The sequence below is a fragment of the Mirounga leonina genome, unplaced genomic scaffold (genome assembly GCF_011800145.1).
Source record: "Mirounga leonina isolate KUSES-001 unplaced genomic scaffold, KU_Mleo_1.0 Mir_153, whole genome shotgun sequence".
In the NCBI taxonomy this organism is placed as follows: domain Eukaryota; kingdom Metazoa; phylum Chordata; class Mammalia; order Carnivora; family Phocidae; genus Mirounga; species Mirounga leonina.
In genome coordinates this window covers 11,075,518-11,099,607 of record NW_023270387.1, presented here as the reverse complement: position 1 = coordinate 11,099,607, position 24,090 = coordinate 11,075,518, and the positions used below count along the sequence as shown (strand labels likewise).

The following is a 24,090-nucleotide window of genomic DNA, read 5'->3' as shown; positions in this document are numbered from 1 at the left end:
TCATGATCTCAGGGTGGTGAGGTTGAGCCCCGTGTCAGGCTCCATGCTGAGTGTGGAGTCTGCTTAAGATTCTCTTTCTCCCTCCCTAGGGCCCTCCCTCCTACCCCTACATGCACATACTCTCTTCCTCCCTCTCTCTAAAAAAAAAAAAAAGAAAAAGAAAAAGAGAGAAAAAGAAAAAATAGCATTCACCATTATATTAAAATTCTTTATTCTGGTAACTTTGTTACATACCTGTTTGTTGTCTTTTTATCCCACTAGAATGTTGAATTCCAAACAGCTAGAACTATGCCTGGAATGTAGAAAGTCTTAACTATTGATAAGTTGAATAAGGAAATGTTGAAAAAAATAGTTTTTGCCTCACAGAGCTCAGAAGATTAAAAAATGTTTGAAATTTAGTAGTATAATGAGTGTTATCATTGGGGGGAAAAAACAGAATGTACTGGAAGAATATGGGACTAGCACTTTACCCTAACATGGAAGAAATGACATTTAAACCAAGGCTTGTAAAGTGCCAGAGTTGAGAGACAGCATGGTCTGTTTGTGAAATAAAAGTTGAGTTTGCCTGACAGAGCAAGGCAGCATAAGGGTGAGACAACAGGCTTCTGAGCTGGGCAAGTCCTTGTAAACATTAATGAGTCTGGATTTCATCCTTAGAGCAATGAGATCATATAAAGTGTTTTAAGCAAGGAAAAGTAAAAGTCATCTAGATTTTGGAAACATTAGTCTGGGTGCAGTGTGGAGAGTAGATTGAAAGCTATACGGGAGGTACAATTCATAGGGTTTGGTGATTTAGTTAATGTACAGGGTCAAGTAACTAAAGAATGATACCATTCAGCCCCTCCTTTTTTTTTTTTTTTTATACATAGTATGTATTAATATCCTGTAAGATTGGTGTTCCATGGAATATGTTATAGAAAATACTGGTCTCTAAAAAGTTACCAACTCTAGAAATACCACAAACCATGGAGAACTATAAGCATATGTAAAATGCATCACTGGTTATACTCCTTAAAACCACAGTGTAGAGGTGACCTCTATGGGGCCCTAGCTGCTGACCTGACTCTGAGCAATGGATGAATTTATAACCCAATCAACCTTCATTGACCTAAGAGACTTGATTAGGAAAAGTTTCTAGGCAGAGTTGGTTTAAACCTAAGCCTCCCTCTTTGTATCGATTATTGTATGTGAAGGCCTGTTTGCCTGTGGAAAAGACTTCGTTCTTCTTTCCTAAGATAGGAAATGCTTCCATTGCTGGTGGTCCTGTGGGTCAGGGCCTTGCGGGGAACATATGGAGGCCTCATGCAGTAGAAGGCTTCTTGGTCTCAATAGTCCAGGTATTTGCAAAGTTCAGCACTTGAGTTTAGGGTCAGACCACACTCAGAGAGGACCCAGGAGGTATTATTGTCAAACTGGCCTGTGAATATCACCCTGTCATAGTCTTGGTTCCTTGCCCACCAGAGAACTCTTATATTCCTTCACTGGGGTGGATGAGCAGGAGAGACAGACCCAGCCTTCCCAGGACAAAGTGATGCTGACAAGGTAGCTGCCACTGTTGAAGTTTGTCACCTTTCCTGAAGCACCTGCCGTCGGGGCTGTCCTGACCCTCAGGAGATCCCCGCCATATTCGTTCCTGCATCCCAAGTGATCCCTCCCCTCCAGCAGGATGTCTAGCTGAACCCCCTGCAGTAGGTGTCTGGGCTGGGGGGGGAGAGGGCAGCTGTGCTGGGTGCAGCATTGGTGGGGGGGCTCATGTTGGTGAAAGGTCTGGGTGGGATCAGCTGGTCTAGTTTGTCCATGATTCCTTTTATTCTCAGCTCAGTCTCTGTTAGTGAAACTGCTGGATCCAGTGGTACTTTAAGGCGTAAGAACTTTCTGAATATGTTCTATTGCTTCAGGGGAGTAGAGCTTCTCAAACTAAACAACTGAAGTATTGAGGGACAAGGGATATATTATCAGCAAATAATATGGCTTGTTTTCAGTATAAATTATTAAACTATAATAAAAAAAAATAATAAAATAAAATAAAATCTGTTCAGGAGTCTCCCAAGCCTCATAGAGGTAATTTAGCCATCGCCTAAAATGACATGGGTGAAGCCAGACTTGGATATTATGGATATATTATCAGCAAATAATATGGCTTGTTTTCAGTATAAATTATTATTTGGAATCCTAAGAATCAATTTCCATGAAATGTGACTCCCACTGCTGCCAACAGATGATTTTTGGGGGCAAGTCATTGGCTTAAAATTAATTATATAAAAAAATATATATTATTTTGTGATGTTTATTGAAACTAAACTAAATCAAAAGGATCCTATGGGTCTCATTTCCCTGAAGTGGGAGTTTGGGTGCTGAGGGAACTACCCACTGACCCCACGTGTGTGGGCTTGTGCCCCCTCGTTCATCAGGTCATGGTCTACATATTAGTTCAAGACACCATTCCAGCTTCTCAACACACAAAGAATAAGAGTTACATATAGCGCTCTTAATAATACAGAAACATATTTAATCAAATGAAATAGGTTTAGCTGACAATGTCATTGTATTCACCTGGACAACAAGGTAACTGGAGAGAATGTCATCACCAATTTAAAATCTGTTCAGGAGATAGCAGGAGGGGAAGAATGAAGCAGGAGAAATCGGAGGGGTAGACGAACCATGAGAGACGATGGACTCTGAAAAACAAACTGAGGGTTCTAGAGGGGAGGGGGGTGGGAGGATGGGTTAGCCTGGTGATGGGTATTGAGGAGGGCACGTTCTGCATGGAGCACTGGGTGTTATGCACAAACAATGAATCATGGAACACTTCATCTAAAACTAATGATGTAATGTATGGGGATTAACGTAACAATAAAAAATAATAATAAAATAAAAATAAAATAAAATCTGTTCAGGAGTCTCCCAAGCCCCATAGAGGTACATTTAGCCATCGCCTAAAATGACATGGGTGAAGCCAGACTTGGAAACCTACCCCTGTTTGTTAATCGGCTTGGTTGTTTTGTTTTGTTTTGTTTTACTTTTTAAGTTGACTGCTTTTTTTTTTTAACTGAAAATGCCTTTATTATTTTTATTGAAATGTAACATACAGTGTTATATGTTAGTTTCAGGTGTACAATATAATGATTCAATAATTCTATACATTTCTCTGTGCTTATCAAAATAAGTGTACTCTTAATCCCTTCTATCTGTTTTACCTATCCTCCTACCTACTTCCCTCCTGGAAACCACCAGTTCTCTATATTTAAGCATAAGGTTTTTTGTTTTTGTTTTTGTCTCTTTTTTTCATTGTCTTTGTTTCTTAAATTCCACATAACCCCTTACGCCTGTCAGAATGGCTAAAATGAAAATCACAATCACTGTTGGTGGGGATGCAAATTGGTACAGCCACTGTGGAAAACAAAATGGACTCTTTCCATTATTTGGCTATTACTGATAATGCTGCCTTAAACATCAGATGCATGTATCCCTTTGACTCAGTATTTTGTGGGTAAATACCTAGTAGTGCAATTGCTGGATCATAGGGTAGTTCTATTTTTAACTTTTTGAGGAAACTCCATACTGTTTTCCACACTGGCTGCACCAATTTGCATTCCCACCAACAGTGTAAGAAGGTTCAAGTTTCCGCAAAAAATTAAAAATAGAATTACCCTATGGTCCAGTATTTCCATTTTTGGGTTTTAACAAAAGAAAATGAAAACAATAATTCAAAAAGATATATGCATCCCTCTATTTGTTGCAGCATTTTTTACAATAGCTAAGATATGGAAGTAACTCAGGTATCCATCCATAGATGAATGGCTAAAGAAGATGTGGTATGTATATAACCTTTATCCATTCATCTATGGATATATGTGTGTGTGTGTTTGTACACATATATATAATGGGATATTACTTCACCACGAAAAAGAGATCTTGCCATTTACAACAACATAGGTGGACCTAGAGGGTATAATGCTAAGTGAAAGAAGTCAGAGAATGACAAACACCATAATTCCACTCATGTAGAATTTAAGAAATAAATGAAATTGATTGCTGTTTAATATTCACACATAGTCTTGAAGTCCAGGTATACTACTTCCTCTCATAATTGTTATCAAAGACTTTTCTGGAATAAGATATTTAGTTATGCCAAAAAAATCCTGTAACACCTCCTATATGATATGCTATTAATTAGTTGCCTGAAAGAAAGATTCACACAAAATCCATTTTCTTTTTTTTTTTAAAGATTTTATTTATTTATTTGAGAGAGAGAGAATGAGAGAAAGAAAGCACATGAGAGGGGGGAGGGTCAGAGGGAGAAGCAGACTCCCCGCCGAGGAGGGAGCCCGATGCGGGACTCGATCCAGGGACTCCAGGATCATGACCTGAGCCGAAGGCAGTGGCTTAACCAACTGAGCCACCCAGGCGCCCACAAAATCCATTTTCTGATTGATGAATGGTTGCATGCTCACTGAGGTTGTACTTGGATGTCTGTCATCAATTTAAATATTTTTGGTTAAATTATAAAATGTTATTAAAAAATGTTTGCAAATTTGACAGATGAAAATGGAGACTTACACTGTACTAAAATAAAAGTAATTTAAAATAGTATTTCAACTGCATTTCCCCTCAAATACTTTTTTTACTAATATATTTCTTCTGAATGGTCTATTTCCTTTGTCCGTTTTTTAATTTCGATGTCAATGTTCAAGGTCAATTTCTGAGTTGACAGTTCTTTATATAACAAACATCTTAACATTCAGTCTCTCAATTTTGCAGAAAATATTTGATTAATTGCTTGACATTTTAGAAGTATTTAATATTTGCAGTTAAAGCCCTGAAGAATTCCTCTTGACATATTTCTATTGCCTCTAATCTTAGACTCTTCTCTACACTTTCATTTCTAAATATTTAATTTTATTTTAATATTTCTATGATTGGACTTTTTATTCCTTTGTATACCTAGATTCAGCCAAGCGGATAGAAAGGTCTACTCTACTGGTTATTATGATAAAGATACTCTCTGCCCTCTTACTGATCTTAATAATTTTAATTATTATTAATTATGAAAGGAAGACACACAATTATCATTTGCAGCTGATATGATTATATCCCCAGGAAAGCCAATCTAGTGAAAGGAGCAAACATGTAAACTTACTACAAAAAGTAAATAACGTGAAAGATACATAAGCAAAATTTCATGGGTACCTAAAATACTGTAGCGAATTTGGCCTGGGACAGTTAAGAATGGCTTCGTGGGGGTGGGGGATGGAATAGAAGTTATAGTTCAGTATATATGAACTATATACGCTGAATATACATGAATATATCTGTATATATGAATATATATGAATATGGTGTTTCCATGTGGAGTGATGAAAAAGGTTTGGAAAAAGAGTGGTGATGGTTGCATAATACTATAAACATAATTAATGCCATTGCTTTGTACATTTCAGTGGTTAAAATAGAAAAGTTTTATGTTATCTATACCCACAATGTTTATAATTAATAATGTACCAGAGACCATTGAATTATAGACTTTAAATGGGTGAATTATGTGGTAGGTAAATTATATATCAATATAGCTTTTTTTTTTCTTTAAAGAATGGCTATACAGGGCTGATGACATTTGATTCTCAAAAGACTGGAAGGAGACTACCAGATAGGAGAAAAAATATTTTTTTTTTTGATAAGAAAATCTATCTTTGGCATGGGGATTTTTCTTTTCAGAAAAATGTTATTTTCACTATATTTCTGTAAATCATGTTCATAAGTCCAGAACCACTGACCTTCCTTTAAGAACAATTTTTTGAGTAAAGAAAGTGACTAGAGTCCAAAAAAGAGCCTAACCTAAATATTTTGAGATTTGAAGGTCTCAGAGAAGCTCTGAGGAGCAAACTTAATAAAGACAGCCATCCATCTTAGTTTCCTTGCTTCTGACATAGGCTGTCACTGATTATAACTAAGCAGTGCTGCTCCCTGATCTTTTTGTAATAAGAAATATCCTAAAGTTCTTACATTAGAAAGATCCAGGTAATAACCAAATTAAAAAAGAGTCTAGGCTAGGGGCGCCTGGGGGCTCAGCCGGTTAAAGGACTGCCTTCGGCTCAAGTCATGATCCCAGCGTCCTGGGATCAAGCCCTGCATGGGGCTTCCTGCTCAGCGGGAAGCCTGCTTCTCCCTCTGTCTCTCTGCCCCTCTCCCCTGCTCATGCTCTCTCTCTCTCTCAAATAAAATCTTTAAAAAAAAAAAAAAAGTCTGGGGGCACCTGGGTGGCTCAGGCAGTTAAGTGTCTACCTTCAGCTCAGGTCATGATCCCAGGGCTCTGGGATCGAGACCCACATCAGGCTCCTTGCTCAGTGGGGAGCCTGCTTCTCCCTCTCCCTCTGCCTGCTGTGTTCCCCCTCCCCCATGCCTCAAATAAATAAATAAATAAAATCTTTAAAAAAGTCTAGGCTAATAGGTGATGAAGACATTCCGGATGATTTTGAAGATTATAACTTATTTTTTAAATTGAACTATATTTAACATACAGTGTTATATTAGTTTCAAGTGTGCAACATAATTAACATTTCTGTACATTACTCAGTGCTCATCACCATTAGTTTACTCTTAATCTTTTTTTATTTCACTCATCCCCTCACCCATCTCCCCTCTGGCAACCACAAGTTTATTCTCCATATTGAAAAGTCCATATTTTTTCTCTTTTATCTCTCTTCGTTTGTTTTGTTTCTTAAATTCCACATATGAATGAAACCATATGGTATGTGTCTCTGTCTGATTTATTTAATTTAGCATTATCCCTTCTAGGCTCATCCAAGCCATTGCAAATGGCATTATGGCGTTATGGAGTAATATTCCATTATATAATATACACACACCATTGCTTACGGTGCATATATACATACATGCACACACACCCACACCCCACATCTTCCTTATCCTTCTATTGATGACAGTTGCGTTGCCTCCATATCTTGGCTATTGTAAATAACACTACAATAAACATAGGGGTGCATATATCTTTTTGCTAGTGTTTTCCAAGAAGAATGGTAACTTATTTGTAACATGGAACTTCCAGAGCAGAGTGTTCATCTGATTACTCAGGGCTAACATGATTGTCCTTGAGTCTGTTAAAATTCTTGCCTTTAGGACTCATTTCCTAACACTGGGTCCTAAATGCCTGAGGGGAAAAACTCTGAAGATGAAGAGTTGGGATCTCTTCCACTAGCCAATGGCCATACCTGAAATCCAGCTTAGTAAGTGAGATTGCCAAGGATTCCGAATAGGCCACTTAAGACATCAGATATTCCAAGAAAATAAGGATTTTTCCTTCAACACGATCACAATAATGATTACATGCTCCAGTAAAAACACTTAGTCTTGATTCTATCACCATTTACTACCTGTGTAATAATACATTAGACAAAGCTCCATTTCCTCATTGTTAAAGCAGGGTTCTTTACACATGAGACATTCGTGTTGAAACAAAATAATAGAATACATCTATTTAATTCCAGATAAGCCTTATAAATAACAAATCACCAGATCATCTTTAAAAATGTTTTTCCTTTGGCCCATTTTTTTTATTGTGTTAAAATATACATGACATAAAATTTACCATTACAACTATTTTAAGTGTACAATTTAGTGCCATTAAGTGCATTAGCAATATATTGTCATTAAGATATTTTCACTTTTTATTACAGATATTAAAAGCATACGGAGGGGCGCCTGGGTGGCTCAGTCGTTAAGCGTCTGCCTTTGGCTCAGGTCATGATTCCAGGTCCTGGGATGGAGCCCCGCATCAGGCTCCCTGCTCAGCGGGAAGCCTTCTTCTCCCTCTCCCACTTCTCCTGCTTGTATTCCTTCTCTCACTGTGTCTCTCTCTGTCAAATAAATAAATAAAATCTTAAAAAAAAAAAAATACAGAAGCAGAGAGAAGTGTAAACACCACTTCGTTCTGCAATGTACCCATCACTCAGCTTCAGAAACCTCTTTCAGCGTCCCCAGAATCAATTCCACCTGATCACCATGAATGATCCTTTTATTGTATTGTTGAAAGCAGTTTGTTGATATTTTGATAATTTTTGCATCTTGTTCATGTAGTTTTTGTTTTTTTGTAGTGTGTTTGCCTGGTTTGGGTAGCAGGGAAATGATAGTCTTGTTGAATGTATTTAGAAGCTTTCCTTTCTCTTCTGTTTTTTTGGGATAGTTTGAGAAGAATAGGTTTTAACTCTTTTTTAAGTGTTTGGTAGAATTTATCTGTGAACTCATCTGGTCTTGGAATCAATATGAGTTTTTAATTATTGATTCCATTTCATAAGTAATTGATTTTAGATTTTTGTATTTCTTTCTGACTCAGGTTTGGAGGATTGTATGTTTTGAGGAATTTAGCAATTTCTTCTACTTTGTCCATTTTGTCGGCATATGATGACCAATCCTATTTCATCTATATTGCTATCCACTTCCTGTCAATATACCTCTTACTGGATTATTTCAAAGAAAATCATATTTTTAATCTACAAATACTTCAGAATGAGTTATAAGAGATGAATACTCAATTTTTTATAAAAAACATAAACACAAACTGTCATTTTATCCAAATACATAATTTCTTAAGGTTAGTACAAATATCCCTTAGTATTTCATAAGTGATTTTTCTTTTTATTATAGTTGAACTATACATTTCAGTTGTACAACATAGTGATTCAACAATTCATCCTCATGACTTATTTTATAACTGGAAGTTTGTATGTCTTAATCTCCTTCACCCATTTTGTTCATCCCTCACACTCCTCCCTCCGGAAACCACGAGTTTTCTGTATTTTGTGTCTATTTCTGGGGTATTTTTGTTTTGTTTGTTCACTTGTTTTTTTATATTCTATATATAAGTAAAATCATACGGTATTTGTCTTTGTCTGGCTTATTTTACTAAGCATAATAACTTATAGGTCCTTCCATGTTTTAATGACTGGCAAGACTTCATTCAAAATGTCTGAGTGATATTCTACTGTGTGTGTATACACACACACACACACACACATCTTTATTCATTAATTTATTGATGGACACTTAAGTTGCTTCCATATCTTGGTTATTGTAAATAATACACTAAGCATTGGGGTGCATATATATTTTTGAATAAATGTTTTGGGTAATCACTGGGTATTTGGGTGTAACTGGGTTTTCTTTGGGTAAAAACCCAGTAGTGGAATTGCTAAATCATATACTATTTCCATTTTTAATTTTTTGAGGAGCCTCCATACTGTTTTCCATAGTGGCTACATCAATTTACCTTTCCACCAAGAATACACAAGAGTTCCCTTTTCTCCACATCCTCACCAACACATTGTCTTTTGGTACTAGCCATTTTGACAAGTGCAAGGTGATATTTCATTGTGGTTTTGATTTGCATTTGCCTGATGATGAGTGATGTCGAACATCTTTTCATGTGTCTGTTGGCCATCTGTATGTCTTCTTTGGAAAAATGTCTATTCAGATTGTCTGCCCATTTTTATTTGGATTAGTTCGGGGAGAGTTGTTGAAGTTGTATGATTTTACCTATATTGGATGTTAACTCCTTATTGCATATATCATTTACAAATATCCTCTCCCATTCAGTAGCTTGCCTTTTCATTTTGTTGATGGTTTCCTTTGCTGTACAAAAGCTTTTTATGTTGTTGTAGTCCCGATAGTTTATTTTTGCTTTTCTTGCCCTTGCCTGAGGAGACATAGCCAGAAAAATGTTGCTAAAGCTGCTGTCAGAGATTACTGCCTATGATTTCTTCTAGGAGTTTTATGGTTTTAGGTTTCACATTTAGGTCCTTAATCCATTTTGAGTTTATTTTTGTGTATGGTGTAAGAAAGTGGTCCAGTTTCATTTCTCTAATATGTAGCTGCCCAGGTTCCCCTGCACCACTTACTGGAGATTGTTGTCTCCTTGTGTATATCCTTGCCTCCATTTTTGTAGATTAATTGACCATAGAAGTGTGGGTTTATTTCTGTCTCATTCTGTTCCATTGATCTATGGGTCTATTTTTCTTTCAGTACTATAGTGTTTTGATTATTATAGCTATGTAGTATATCTTGAAGTCTGGGGTTGGGATACCTCTGGCTTCATTCTTCTTGCTCAAGATTGCTTTGGCTACTCAGGGTTTTTGTGGATCCATACAAATTTAATATCATTTCATCTAGTCCTGTGAAAAAATGCTATTGATATTTTGATAGGGATTCCATTGAAAGTATAGATTGCTTTGGGTGGTATAGATATTTTAACAATATTTTTCCAATTCCTTAGCATGGAATATCTTTTCATTAGTGTCCTCTTTAATTTCTCCCATCAATGTTTTATAGCTTGCAGAGTGTAGGTCTTTCATCTCCTTGGTTAAGTTTGTATCTATAATTTTATTCTTTTTCATGCACTTATAAATGGGATTCATAATTTGTTTCTGGTACTTTGTTAGTAGTATATAGAAATGCAACATATTTCTGTATATTAATTTTGTATCCCACAACTTCACTGAATTCATTTATCACTTCCAGTAGTTTATTTGACCGAGTCTTTAGGGTTTTGTATGTACAGTATCATGTCATCTGGAAATAATGAGTTTTACTTCTGCTATTCCAATTTGGATGCCTGCTACTTCTTTTCCCTGTCTGCTTGCTGTGGCTAGAACTTCTATTACTGTGTTGAGTGAAAGTGCCAAAAGTTGACATCCTTGTTCTCTTCCTCATCTGTTTTTCACCATTAAGTAGGATGTTAGTTGGGGGTTTGTCATATATGGCCATTATTATGTTGAGGTATATTCTCTCTAAACCCATTTTGTTGTTGAGAATTTTTATCATGAATGGATATTGAATTATATCAAATGCTTTTACTGAATCTATTGAGATCATCATGAGATTTTTATCCTTCATTTTGTTAATGTGGTGTATCATGTTGATTGACCTGTGGATATTGAACCACACTTGCATCCCCAGAATGAATCCCACTTGATAGCTGTGAATGATCCTTATAGTGATTGTTGAATGCAGTTTGCTAATATTTTGTTGAGAATTTTTTGTATCTTGTTCATCAGAGATACTGGCCTGTAGTTTTCTTTTTTTATATTGTGTTTGTCTGGTTTGAGTATCAGGGAAATGCTGGTCTTGTAGAATGTATTTGGAAGATTTCCTTTCTCTTCTATTTTTTTGGAATACTTTGAGAAAAATAGATATTAACTCTTTTTTAAATGTTTGGTAGAATTTATCTGTGAACTCATCTGGTCCTGGAATCAATATGAGTTTTTGATTATTGGCACCATTTCATTACTAATAATTGATTTTAGATTTTTGTATTTCTTTCTGGCTCAGGTTTGGAGGATTGCATGTTTTGAGGAATTTAGCCATTTCTCCTACCTTGTCTACTTTGTTGGCATATGATTTCTCAAGTAGTCTCTTCTAATCCTTTGCATGTCTGTGGTGTTTGTTGTTACTTCTCTTTCATTTCTGATTTTATTTGGGTCCTATCTTTTTTTTTTTCTTAATGGCTAAAATTTTATCAATCTTGTTTCTCTTTTCAACAGTCCATCCCTTGGTTTCATTGATCTTTCCTATTGATTTTTTTAGACTCTATTTCCACTCTGATCTTTTATTTCCTTCCTTTTACTAACTTTGGGCTTTGTTCTTCTTTTTCTAGTTCCTTTAGATGTAAGGTTAGATGGTTTATTTGAATTTTTTTATTTCTTGAGGTAGGTCTGTATTGCTGTAAATGTCCCTCTCCGAACTGCTTTTGCTTTGTACCAAAGATTTTGAAGCACTGTGTTTTCATTTTTATATGTTTTCATGTATTTTATTTCCTCTTGGATTTCATTGACCCAATGGTTGTTTAGTAGCATGTTGTTCAGCCTCCACCTGTTTGTGTTTGCCAGTTTTTTTTTCTTGTGATTGGTTTCTAGTTTCATACCATTGTGGTTGGAAAAAATGCTAGTTATCATTTCAACCTTCTTACATATATTGAGACTTTGTTTTGCCTAACATCTATCCTGGAGAACGTTGCATGTGCACTTCAAATGGAGGTGTATTTTGCCATTTGGGGATGGAATGTTCTGTGTATGTCTGTTAAATCCATCTGGTCTAATCTGTCATTCAAAGACACAGTTTCTTCATTAATTTTTCTGTATGGATGATCTTTCCATTGATATCTGTGTAAAGTCCCCTACTATCATTGTATTACTGTCCATTTCTTCCTTTATGTCTTAGTATTTGCTTTATGTATTTACATGCTCCAGTGTTGGGTGCATAGATACTTAGAATTGTTTTATCCTCTTTGTTGATTGATCCTTTTGCCATTATATAATGCCCCTTCTTGTGTCTTGTTACTGTTAAAATCTGTTCCCTTACTATTGCTACTCCATGTTGTTGTTGTTAGAACAACTCCACAAAACAAATTCCAGTTTACTGTTAGATAACATTGTTTCACACATACATCAAACAGGCCAAAAATTAATTAATTAATTAATTAATAGTAACTTCCCATAGACGACAAAAAAAAAAAGAAACTTTTTATCTTTGGCCTTTTTTACCATCTCATACAAACTGACTACTTATAGTAGAGCTAAGTACAAACACAAAAAAATTTCCTAGAATGCTCAGAATAAGACTTTTGTTGCTGTTTTTTCCTATTTTTACATGTTTTTTTTTTTTCTCTCCTTTGAGATTATAATGAACATGGTCACACCACAAGTAGGACACAGAACTGTTTGGTTATCCAAGATCATTAAAAATGGCTGACCCCTAACAATATGTACAAAAATATAAAATGTAAACAAAAATACACATTTTCCTTTTTAAAGTCCTTTGAAGAAAAAAAGCAGGGCCTTAGAAGTTTGGGTTCTTTTTTTCTCCCCTGTTGCAAATTGTGGTTCTCGTTGGGTGTTGGAGAGCGTGTGTCATCTGTGGTTGGCCCTGCCCACGTGGGGTAGCAGGACAGGACTCTACTAGAAGGTGACCACATTTAGATTCTGAGACAGGAAGTGGAGGGTGAACAGGTCACGGTGGCCTTTTGTTGTTAAGTTGTTGTTAAGTTTAACTTTTTCTTTTTTGCTGTCTAGTTATCCTCCTCGGTCTTCTGCTTCTTGGTGTCAGCAGCATCATCATCATCTTCAGCTCCCTTTTGCCCCTAGCTGCCTCAGCCTCCCCATCTTCATCTCCATCGTCTTCCTCACCCCCTTCTTTCTCTTCTTCACTTATCTCATTGTTGCCTTCCTGTTCCCCATTTTCCTCATTAGTGTTCCCTTTAGCAGGTGCATCTCTTCCATTCTTTGCCTCCTCCATAACTTCCTTTTTCTCCTGTAAGTCCCTGGTGGTGATTTCAGAGCTGGTGTCTGAAGTAAGTCTCTTGTAGGCTGCATATAGTTGGGTCTGATATTTTTCTATCCATTCCATTACCCTATGTCTTTTGACTAAAGCATTTAGTCTATTTACATTTAAAGTAATTTTTGTACTTATTGCCATGCTGTTCATTGTTTTCCATTTGTTCTTATAATTCTTCTTTTTTCCTTTCTTCTCTCACTCCCTTCCCTAGTGATTGATGACCTTTTATACTGTCATGCTTGGCTTCTTTCTCTTTATTTTTTGCATATCCTAGGTTTTGGTTTGTAGTTACCATGACGTTTATTTATAACATCCAAAGTATACAGCAGTTCATATTAAGTTAATGGTCACTTAAATTTGAACACATTCTAAAAAATCTTTAGTTTTACTCCTTCCTCCATGTTTTATGCATATGCTGGCATATTTTACATCTTTTTATTTTGAGTCCCTTTATGTAATTTCTTAGATCTAATTGATTTTACTATCTTTGTCTTTTAATCTTTATACTAGCTTTATAAGTGATTAATCTACTACTTAATGTTTGTTTCTACCAGTGAATTGCTTTCCTTTTATAATTTCTTTCTTCTACTTATGGCCTCTTCTTTTCCATTTACAAAAGTTCCTCTAATATTTCTTTTAAGGCTGGTTTACTAGTGATAAACTATTTTAACTTTTTTCTTCAAATTTTTATTTAAATTCCAGTTAGTTAGCATGCAATGTAACATTGGATTCTTGTGTAAAATTTAGTGAATCATCACTTATATACAACACCCAGTGATCATCACAAGTGTCCTCCCTAATACCCATCTTCCCTTTGGTAATAGTTTGTTCGCTGTAGTTGAGTCTGTTTTTTGGTTTGCCTCTCTTCCCCCACCCCATGTTCGTTATTTTGTTTCTTAAATTCCATATATGAGTGAAGTCATATGGTATTTGTCTTTCTGACTTATTTTGTTTAGCGTAATATGCTCTAGCTCCATCCACATCATTGCAAATGGAAAAGATTTCATTCTTTTTGATGCCTGAGTAATATTCCAGTGTGTGTATTTATGTATTTAGGTGCTCTAAAATTCGGTGCATGGACATTTATAAATTGTTTTATTCTCTTGTGGGATTGTTTCCTTTATCATTGTGTAATACCCTTGTCTCTTGTTATAGTCTTTTTTTTTTTTTTCATGTTCCAAGTTTTTATTTAAATCTTAGTTAACATATAGTGTAATATTGGTTTCAGGAGTAGAATTTAATGATTCATCACTTAGTCTTTTTTTTAAATCTATTATTTTCTGATAGAAGTATTGCTCCCTCAGGGTTTTTTTGTTCTTTTGGTTTTTGGGTTTTTGTGTTTTTTTTGCTTTAATTTGCATGAAATGTCTTTTTCCAACCCTTCACTTTTAGTCTGTATGTGCCTTTAGGTCTGAAGTGACTCTCTTGTAGGCAGCATATAGATGGGACTTGTTTTTATCCATTTAGTCATGCTGTGTCTTTTGATGAGAGAATTTAGTCCATTTACACTTAAAATAATTACTCTTAGGTATGTATTATTGCCATTTTATTGTTTTCTTGGTTTTTAAAATTCTGTTCTTTTTTACTGAAGTATAATTAACATACAGTGTTATATTAGTTTCAGATGTATAATATGATTCAACAATACTGTACATTTCTCAGTGCTCATCAAGATAAGTATACTCTCAATCCCCTTTATCTCACTCATCCTGCCACCCACCTTTCTTCTGACAACCACCAGTTTATTCTCTGTATTTTTTTTTTGTCTTTTTTTCCTTAAATTTTACATATGAGTGAAATCATATTTGTCTTTCTGTCTTATGCCACTTAGCATTATAACACTCTAGATCCATCCATGTTGTTGCAAACGGCAATATCTCATTCTTTTTATGGCTGAGTAGTGTGTGTGTATCACATCTTAATTCACCTATCCATGGACACTTGTGTTGCTTCCTTATCTTGGCTATTATAAATGATAGGGGTGCAATAAACATAAGGTTGAATATATCTTTTTGAATCAGTGTTTTTCATTTTCACTGAGTAAATACCCAGGAGTAAAATTACTGAGTTATACGGTATTTCTATTTTTAATTTTTGAGGAAACTCCATGCTATCTCCCATACTCCCAGTGGCAGTTGCATAGTGGCAGTTGCATCCCACCCACCCACCCCCAACAGCACATAAGTGTTCTTTATTCTCCACATCCTCACCAACACTTATTTCTTGTGGTTTTTTTATTCCAGACATTCTGACAGGCATGAGGTGATATCTCGTGGTTTTGATTTGCATTTGCCTGATGATGAGTGATTTTTGAGCATCTTTTCATGTGTCTGTTGACCATGTGGATGTCTTTGGAAAAACATCCATTCAGGTCTTCTGCCCATTTTTAAATTGGGTTATTTGGGTTTTTTGTTTTTTGTGTTTTTTTTTTGGTGTTGAGTTGGTTGTAAAGGTTCTTTATATATTTTAGATATTAACCCCTTATTAGATATATCATTTGGAAATATTTTCTGCCTCCCAGTAGATTGCCTTGTCCTTTTGTTGATGGTTTCCTTCACTGTGCAAAACCTTTTTAATCTTGTGTAGTCCCAATAGTTTAATTTTGCTTTTGTTTCCCTTGTCTGAGGAAACATATCTAGAAAATTTTTTTTGGCTGATGTCAGAGAAATTATTCTGTATGCTTTCTTCTAGGGTTTTATGGCTTTAAATTTCACATTTAGGTCTTTAATGCATTTTGAGTTTATTTTTGTATGGTGTAAGAGTGGTCTGTTTTCATTCTTTCACATATAGCTGTCCAGTTTTCCCACCACCATTTGTTGAAAAGACCGTCTTTCCCCTATTGAATATTCTTGCCTTCTTTGTTGTAGATTAATTGACCATATAAATGTGGGTTTATTTCTGGGCTCTTCATCCTTTTTCATTAATCTGTGTTTATTTTGTACCAGTACCATAACATTTTTTATTACTATAAATTTGTAGTTTATCTCAAAATCTGGGATTCTGATACCTCCAGCTTAGTTCTTCTTTCTCAAGATTGCTTTGGTTATTTGAGGTCTTTTGTGGTTTCATACAAATTTTAGGATTATTTTTAGTTCTGTGATAGATGTTGTTGGAATTTAATAGGGATTACATTAAATCTGTAGATTGCTTTGGGTAGTAGGGACATTCTAACAATATTAGCTCTTCCAATCCATGTGTATGGAATATCTTTCCATTTGTTTGTCATCTTTAATTTCTTTCACCCATGTTTTATAGTTTTGAGTTAAGGTCTTTTGGTTAAGTTTATTCCTAGTTATTAAATTATTTTTGGTGCGATTATTATTTTTTGTTCTTTTTGGTGTTTGGCTTGGTTGTTTTACGTTCCCTATCGTTCAGATCACAGATATGTTCTGCCTCCTCTAATCTGCTATTGATTCCCTCTAGTATGTTTTTTTCAGTTATTGAGTTCTTCATCTCTAACTGGTTCTTTATATATTTTCTATCTCTTTGTTGATGGTCTCACCAAGATCCTCCACTCTCTTCTCACACCCAGTATCTTTATAACCATTATTTTGAATTCTTTATCAGGCATATTGCTTATCTTTGTTTATTTTCCTCTTTCTTTCTTCTTCTTTTGCTTATCTCTGTTTCATATAGCTCATTTAGCTCTTTTGTTGTGGTTTTGTCCTCTTTTCATTTGGAACAAAGTCCTTTGTCTCCTCATCTTCTGTCTCCCTCTCTCTGTGTTTGTTTCTACGTATTAGGAAAATCAGCCATATCTCTTGATCTTGAGAGTAGTGACTTTACGAAGAAGAGGTCATTTAGTATCCTGTAGTACAATGCCCCCTGTTCACCAGAGCCAGGCACTTGAGTGGTGTCTCCCATGGGGGTTGTGTTCTTCCTACTATCGTAGCTCATCCATGTTTGCCTTCAGATCAGTTGACTGCAATGGCCCACTTTGCCTTTTGTGGCTACACCAGGAAGGGTGTGGTCCCCGTGCTGTTCAGAGGCCAGTCTGGGGCTGCTTTGGGCTTGTAGTTGAGTGGTATCAGCAGTCAAACAAGATGCCTGTCTTCAGCTCATCTGCCAGTGCTGCAGTTGCAGTGAAGTGCAAAGCATCCTCCCTGCCTTGTCCCCTGTGACTCTTTCACTGGTAGGCAGGACCAGCAATCAGAACAGATGCCTGCCCCCAATTCCTCTGACATGGCTGCAGTTGCACTGATTGGAAGGGCACTCTCTCTGTGCTGCCAGCTATAAATTTTGGCTGCTGGGACTGAGGGCACTTTGGTGTACATGGTTATCTTCTCTCCTCAGCGCAGGAGTCACTTTAGAGTGGTGCTGGTCTGCCAAGACTTCTTATACAGTATGTAGGGGCAGGAGGCACTTCGGAGGAATGCCTGCAGAGTGGGGCAGGTTTGACAGGTACAGATTCCTAGGAGAATATGCAGGTGATGGGGTGTGCAGTGCTAGTAAGATAGGTGGAGAGTGTTTGCTCTGGTTCCTGCAAGTGCTTGGCTATCTAGGCTGAGGGTAGTGGTGGATAAATGGCACCCACCAGCTTTTTTTTTTTTTTTTAAGAAAGAACGAGAAAGAGAAAGGGAGGGATGGGGGAAGGGAGGGAGGGAAGGGAGGAAGGGAAAGAGACAAGTCCTGAGATGAGTAAATCTCCTTCTTGTACACCCCAGGTGATTTGCAAACTGCTGCTTTTATGCTCTATTTCAGTGAGGGTATTTGTTCCACTGGCTCTTTAAGGGCAGGGAATCAGTTCCCTATTGCCCTCCAGCTCTCCCAGAGCTAAGCCTGTTGATTCTTAAAAGTACCCAGAGTTAAACCCTGCTGATTGTAAAAATGCACAAAGTTAAGCACCACTGGTTTTCAGAACCAAATGTTATGGGGATTTGTCTTCCTGGTGTGGGGCCCTGTGCCTGGGTGCCTAGTGTGGGGTCTTATTCTCTCATTTTTCCATGCTTGTGGTGTCCCTCCCATTTATGATAAATCACACAGATCACAGATATCTCCACCCCTTCTACCCTTTTTGATGTGGCCGCCTCTCTACAATTAACTGTGGGCTGACTGTTCTGCTAGTCTTCTGGGTGGTTTTCTGAGTTAGTTGCATTGATATGGCCATTATGGCAGTGTATCTGTGTGATGAGGTGAACTCAGCATCCTCCCACTCCACCATCCTCCCAAGGCTATTCTTTCTTTCTTCTCCTGCTCTCTTCCTTTATAATTGATGATTTTTATTATTATTGTGCTTTGATCATTTTTTAATTTTAATTTTTTGGTGTATCACATGTTTTTGGCTTATGGTTACCACGAGGTTCATACATAACATTCTAACTATATAGCAGTCTATATTAAGTTGATGGTTGCTTAAGTTTAAACATTCCAAAAGCACTAAATTTTACTCCCACCCACCATGTTTTATGTATATGATATTGTATTTTACATCTTTTTCATTTTGTGAATCCCTTAATTTTTTAGATATAACTGAATTACCATTTTTGTCTTTTAACCTTCATTCAAATTTTATAAGTGATCAACCTACTATCTTTATGGTGTGTTACCATTTATCAGTGAAAATTTTTCCTTTTATAATTTCTTCTAAATATGGCCTTTTATTTTCTGCATAAATAAATTCCTTTAAAATTTCTTATAAGGCCAGTTTAGTGGTGATGAAATCCTTTTTTGATTGAGAAACTTTCTCTTCTTCAGTTCTGAATTACAACCTTACTGGGTACAGTGTTCTTGGTTAATGGCTTTTTTTCCTTTTGGCATGTTCAATATATCATGCCACTCCTTCCTGGCCTGCAGTATTTCTCCTGAAAAATCATCAGATACCCTTATGAGGGTTTTCCTTGGTTTTCTCTTACTGCTTTTAAAATTCTCTTTCTCAGGGTGCTTGATGGCTTCCTTGGTTAAGCATCTGCCTTCGGCTCAGGTCATGATCTCAGCATCCTGGGATGGAGCCCTGCATTGGGCTCCATGCTTAGCAGGGAGCCTGCTTCTCACTCTCCTTCTGCTGTTCCTCCTGCTTGTTCTCTCTCTCTTTCTCTCTCTCTCTCTCAAATAAATTAATAAAATCTTTAAGGAAAAAAAGGTTCTCTTTCTCATGAATTGTTGACATTTTAATTATTATGTGTCTTGGTGTGGCCCTCCTTGGGTTCATCTTATTTGGGGCTTTCTGTGATTCCTAAATATGAATGTTTCCTTCCCCAGGTTAGGGCACTTTTCAGCTATTATTTCTTCAAAAAAATTTTTTCAGATAATTTTCTGCCCCGTTTCTCTTTTCTCCTTGTGGAATCTGAACAATGCCTATGTTAGTACGCTTGATGTTGCCCTAGACATCTTTTAACCTATCTCCATTTTTTCTTTGGGGTGCCTGGGTGGCTCAGTTGTTAAGCATCCGCCTTCAGCTCAGGTCATGATCCCAGGGTCCTGGGATCGAGCCCTGCATTGGGCTCCCTGCTCAGCAGGAAGCCTGCTTCTCCCTCTTCCACTCCCCCTGCTTGTGTTCCCTCTCTCATTGAGTCTCTGTCAAATAAATAAAATCTTTAAAAAAAATTTTTTTTTTCTTTTTGCTGTTCAGCATATGTGCTTTCTACTACCCTTTCTTCCAAATTGGTCATTTCTGCATCCTCTAATGGGTTTGTTTATTCTCTCTAGTGTAATTTTCATTTCAGTTATTGTGTTCTTATTTTTTTTAAAAAAATATTTTCTTTTGAAGTTCTCAGTAGTTCATCCACTGTTTGCTCAGGTCTGGTGAACATCTTTATAATTATAACTGAATTTATTTTTTTTAATAAAGATTTTTATTTATTTGAGAGAGACAGAGAAAGAGAGAGAGAGCATGAGAGGAGGGAGGGTCAGAGGATGAAGCAGATTCCCTGCCGAGCAGGGAGCCTGATGCGGGGGACTCAATCCCAGCACTCCAGGATCATGACCTGAACCGAAGGCAGTTGCTTAACCAACTGAGCCACCCAGGCACCCCTATAACTGAATTCTTTATCAGGTAGATTACTTATATTCATTTTGTTAAGTTCATTTCTGAAGTTTTTGTCTTGCTCTTTCATTTGGAGTATATTCCTATTTCTCCTTATTTCAATTTTATATGCTTTTTTCCTTTTATGAATTATGTGAAATAGCTACCTCTTGCAGTCTTGAAAAATTGTGCTTTTCTGTGGTAGTCTCCTTTGTAGACTGGCGTGGTGGCTTTGGCTGGAGCTGTAGCAGGCATGAGCTGTGGATCTCAGGGCACTCCATGCCAGGGCTGCCTTGGTGGAACAGCTGGAGGTGAAGCAGGCACAAGCAGGGGGTCCTGGGGCACTGTGCCCAGGTGCCACCATAGTGGGATGGCTGGAGCTAAAATCAGCACAGCCTGGGTGGTCCCGAGGTGTTCTGTACAGGAGGTTCCTTGGCAGGATGGCCATAGGTGAAGCAAGCATGGCCCAGAGTTGGCTGGGGCACTCCACCTGGGGTCCCTGCTGGGATGGCTGGAGCTGAAGCTGGCATGGGCCAGGTGTGTACTGGAGTACCTTGTACCCAGGCCACATTGGCAATATGGTTGGAGCTGTAGAGGGCACAGGCTGAGGTTTTCTCAGTGTGCACTGCGCTGGTGTATGCTTGCTAGGACAGCTATCACTGGGACAAGTGCAGGTGGGGACCCTGCCTCGAGGGAGTAATCTGGAGCTGGTGTAGGCTAGAATCCTGGAGCTCTCGGAGGTGGAAGGCCTACTAGCACACCTGGACTCTGCTTCTGCCTGTGCTATTGTGGTGGAAAGGAAATGTAAACAATGGAGTTTGTCATTACCACCAACCCCAGAGAGTTCCAGCAATATTTGGTGGGCACTGTAGGGACACTGTAGGGTTTTCTTCATTTATACTCTACTTGCCCTTTAAACCACAAGGATTTTTTTTTTTTTCTGGGCTCCAAGACAGGTGAATCTGTGCATGGGGGCCTCAGTGATATCCCTCCAAACTCCAGTTTTCAGTGTTGGTAGAGAGGTTACCAACCTAACCGTCTTCATCTCTCCTGCTGTTCTCTACGTGGCCTCTCTATCCTTTGTTGTGCAAAAGCTGTTTGATACAGTTCCTCAGGAGGAATGGCTCTATATGTAGGTATAAATTTAGTGTGTCTGTGGGAGGGGGTGAGTTCACAGTCTTCCTATGCTGCCATAGGACCCTCTCCCCCTTTTTAACTTTTAATCCAATATGAAAACCTAATTCCCCCCAACTATTATCTCTTTGGAAATGGGGCTAAAATTTCTCTTTTTATTTCAAGCATACCTTGGTATTTTGTATAAGATGTTGGAATAATAAAGGAAGTGTCAGAGGCAAGAGTCATTGAAATACATGATATTGAGTGACCAAGTACAGACTCTATGCCTTTATCATGTTTCCAATATTCTCATTTTCATTTCTAACCTGACCCTAACTAGATTTACCAAATTTACATAAGGCAGAAGCTGGTGTGGACAGACCTGGGATATATATGCTGTATTTGTTTTTTTTTAAGATTTTATTTATTTATTTGAGAGAGAGAGAATGAGATAGGGAATGAGAGGGGGGAGGGTCAGAGGGAGAAGCAGACTCCCCGCCGAGCAGGGAGCCCGATGCGGGACTCGATCCCGGGACTCCAGGATCATGACCTGAGCCAAAGGCAGTCGCTTAACCAACTGAGCCACCCAGGCGCCCCTTGTTTTAACTAAAATACAATAAAACTAACTACTTAGTGTACAATTCTATGAGGTTTTGTTTTTTTTAAGATTTTACTTATTCATTTGACAGACAGAGAGCATAAGCAGGGGAAGGGGCAGAGAGAGAGGGAGAAGCAGGCTCCCTGCCAAGCAAGGAGCCCAATGGGGGGCCCAATCCCAGGACCCTGGGATCATGACCTGAGCCGAAGGCAGACGCTTAACGACTGAGCCACCCAAGCGCATCTGTACAGGACTATGAGTTTTAACATGGGGTCTAGGTTTGTGTAAGCACAATCACAATTCAGATCAGTTCCATCATCCTGATAAACTGGCTCTTTGTATTTACAGTCCCTCCTCCTCTGACCTTTGGCAACCACTGATCTATTCTCTATAACTATAGTTTAAATGGAATCATACAGTATGTAACCTTTTGAGACTGGCATCTTTCCATCAGCATAATGCACATGAGATTTGTCCATATTGTTGTATGTCTCAATACTTATTTATTTTTATTGCTGGACAGTACTCCATTGTATGAATGTACCATTTTTTTGGTGTTTTTTTTTTTTTTTTAACCCATTCACTCATTGAAGAATATTTGCTTGTATCCAGCTTGGGGTAATTATGAATGCAGCTACTATAAACATTCATGTACAGGTTTTGTGTGAATGTAAGTCCTCATTGCTCTATGGCAGTGATTCACAATCAGGGCTAATTTTGTTCTTCAGGGAAACTTTGGCAATGCCTGGAGAACATTTTTGATTGTCACAACTAAAGCAAGATTGGTGTTGTGGAGGGAAGAATTGCTAGGCATTTAACGGATAGGAGTCAAAGTACATTATCTTACAATGGACAGGATAGTCCCCCCACCAAAGCAAAGATTTATTGGCCTAAAACATCAATAATTCCACAGTGAGAGACTCTGCTCTACAATTCATATATAAGAATGAGATTTACTAGAGTATATGGTAAAGTGTATATTTAACTGTATAAGGACCTGCCAAACTCTTTGCAGACAGGGTATAGTTTTTGGCATTCTCACTAGCAGTGAAAGTTTCAGTAGTTCCACATTCTCACAAGAAGTTGATATTGCAGGATTTTCTTTAGTTTTGGGGGGTTTTTTGTTTTTTGGGGGAGTTTGGTGGTTTTTTGTTTTGTTTTATTTTGGGTTTTTTTGGCCATTCTAATAGGGATAGCCCATCAGAGTTTTATTTGGTGTTTCCTTAATGGTAAATAATATTGATTATCTTTTTTATTCCTTTATTTTCCATCCATATATCCTCTTTGGCAAAGGATGTGTTCAAATTTTTTGCCCAATTTTTTATTGTTTGCATTCTTACTGTTGAATTTTGAGAGTTCCTTATATATTAGTTACAAGTGATTGGTTAAATGGGTGATTGGCAAATATTTTCTCCTAGTCTGTAGTTTGTCTTTTCATTTTCTCAACACTCTTTCACAAAGGAAAATGTGTTAACCTTCATGAAGTTCAAGTTAATATTTTTTTTTAATTTATGGATTATGCTTTCAGTATCCTATCTAAGAACTCTGACTAAGCACAGGTCATTAAGATATTCTGTTTGTTTCTGTTTTTTTTTTTTTTTTTTAATTCTGTTGGTTTTAAATTTTACATGTAGCTCTATGATCCATTTAAGTTAATTTTTATATAAGGTATAAGGCTTAGATTGATATTCATTTTCTTACTGTATGGATGGCAGATTGTTCTAACCATTTCTTGTAAAACTATCATTTTTCCATTGAATCTCCCTTCTGCATTTGCAAAAATATCAATTAGCCATATTTATATGGTTACATTTCTGAACTTTCTATTCTCTTCTTCTCATATTTGTGTTTATCCTTCCATTAATTCTATACTGCACTATTGTAGTAAGCCTTGAAATTTTGTATGACCTCCAATTTGCTTCTTTTTAAAAATTATTTTATGTTTTCTAGTTCCTTTACTTTTCTATGTAAATTTTGGAATCTGTTTATCTAGATCAGCAAAGCTTCCTGTGGGGATTTTGTTTCAAATTGTTTTAAGTCTATAGATTAGTTAGGAGACAATTAAAATATTAACTAT

General features: G+C 37.0%; 2 pseudogenes; both read right to left on the bottom strand.

The window, feature by feature from the left end:
* LOC118013480 overlaps positions 1-24,090 on the bottom strand; it is a 59,172-nt pseudogene that overhangs the window by 17,020 nt on the left and 18,062 nt on the right.
* On the bottom strand, positions 13,073-13,410 carry LOC118013466 (annotated as a pseudogene).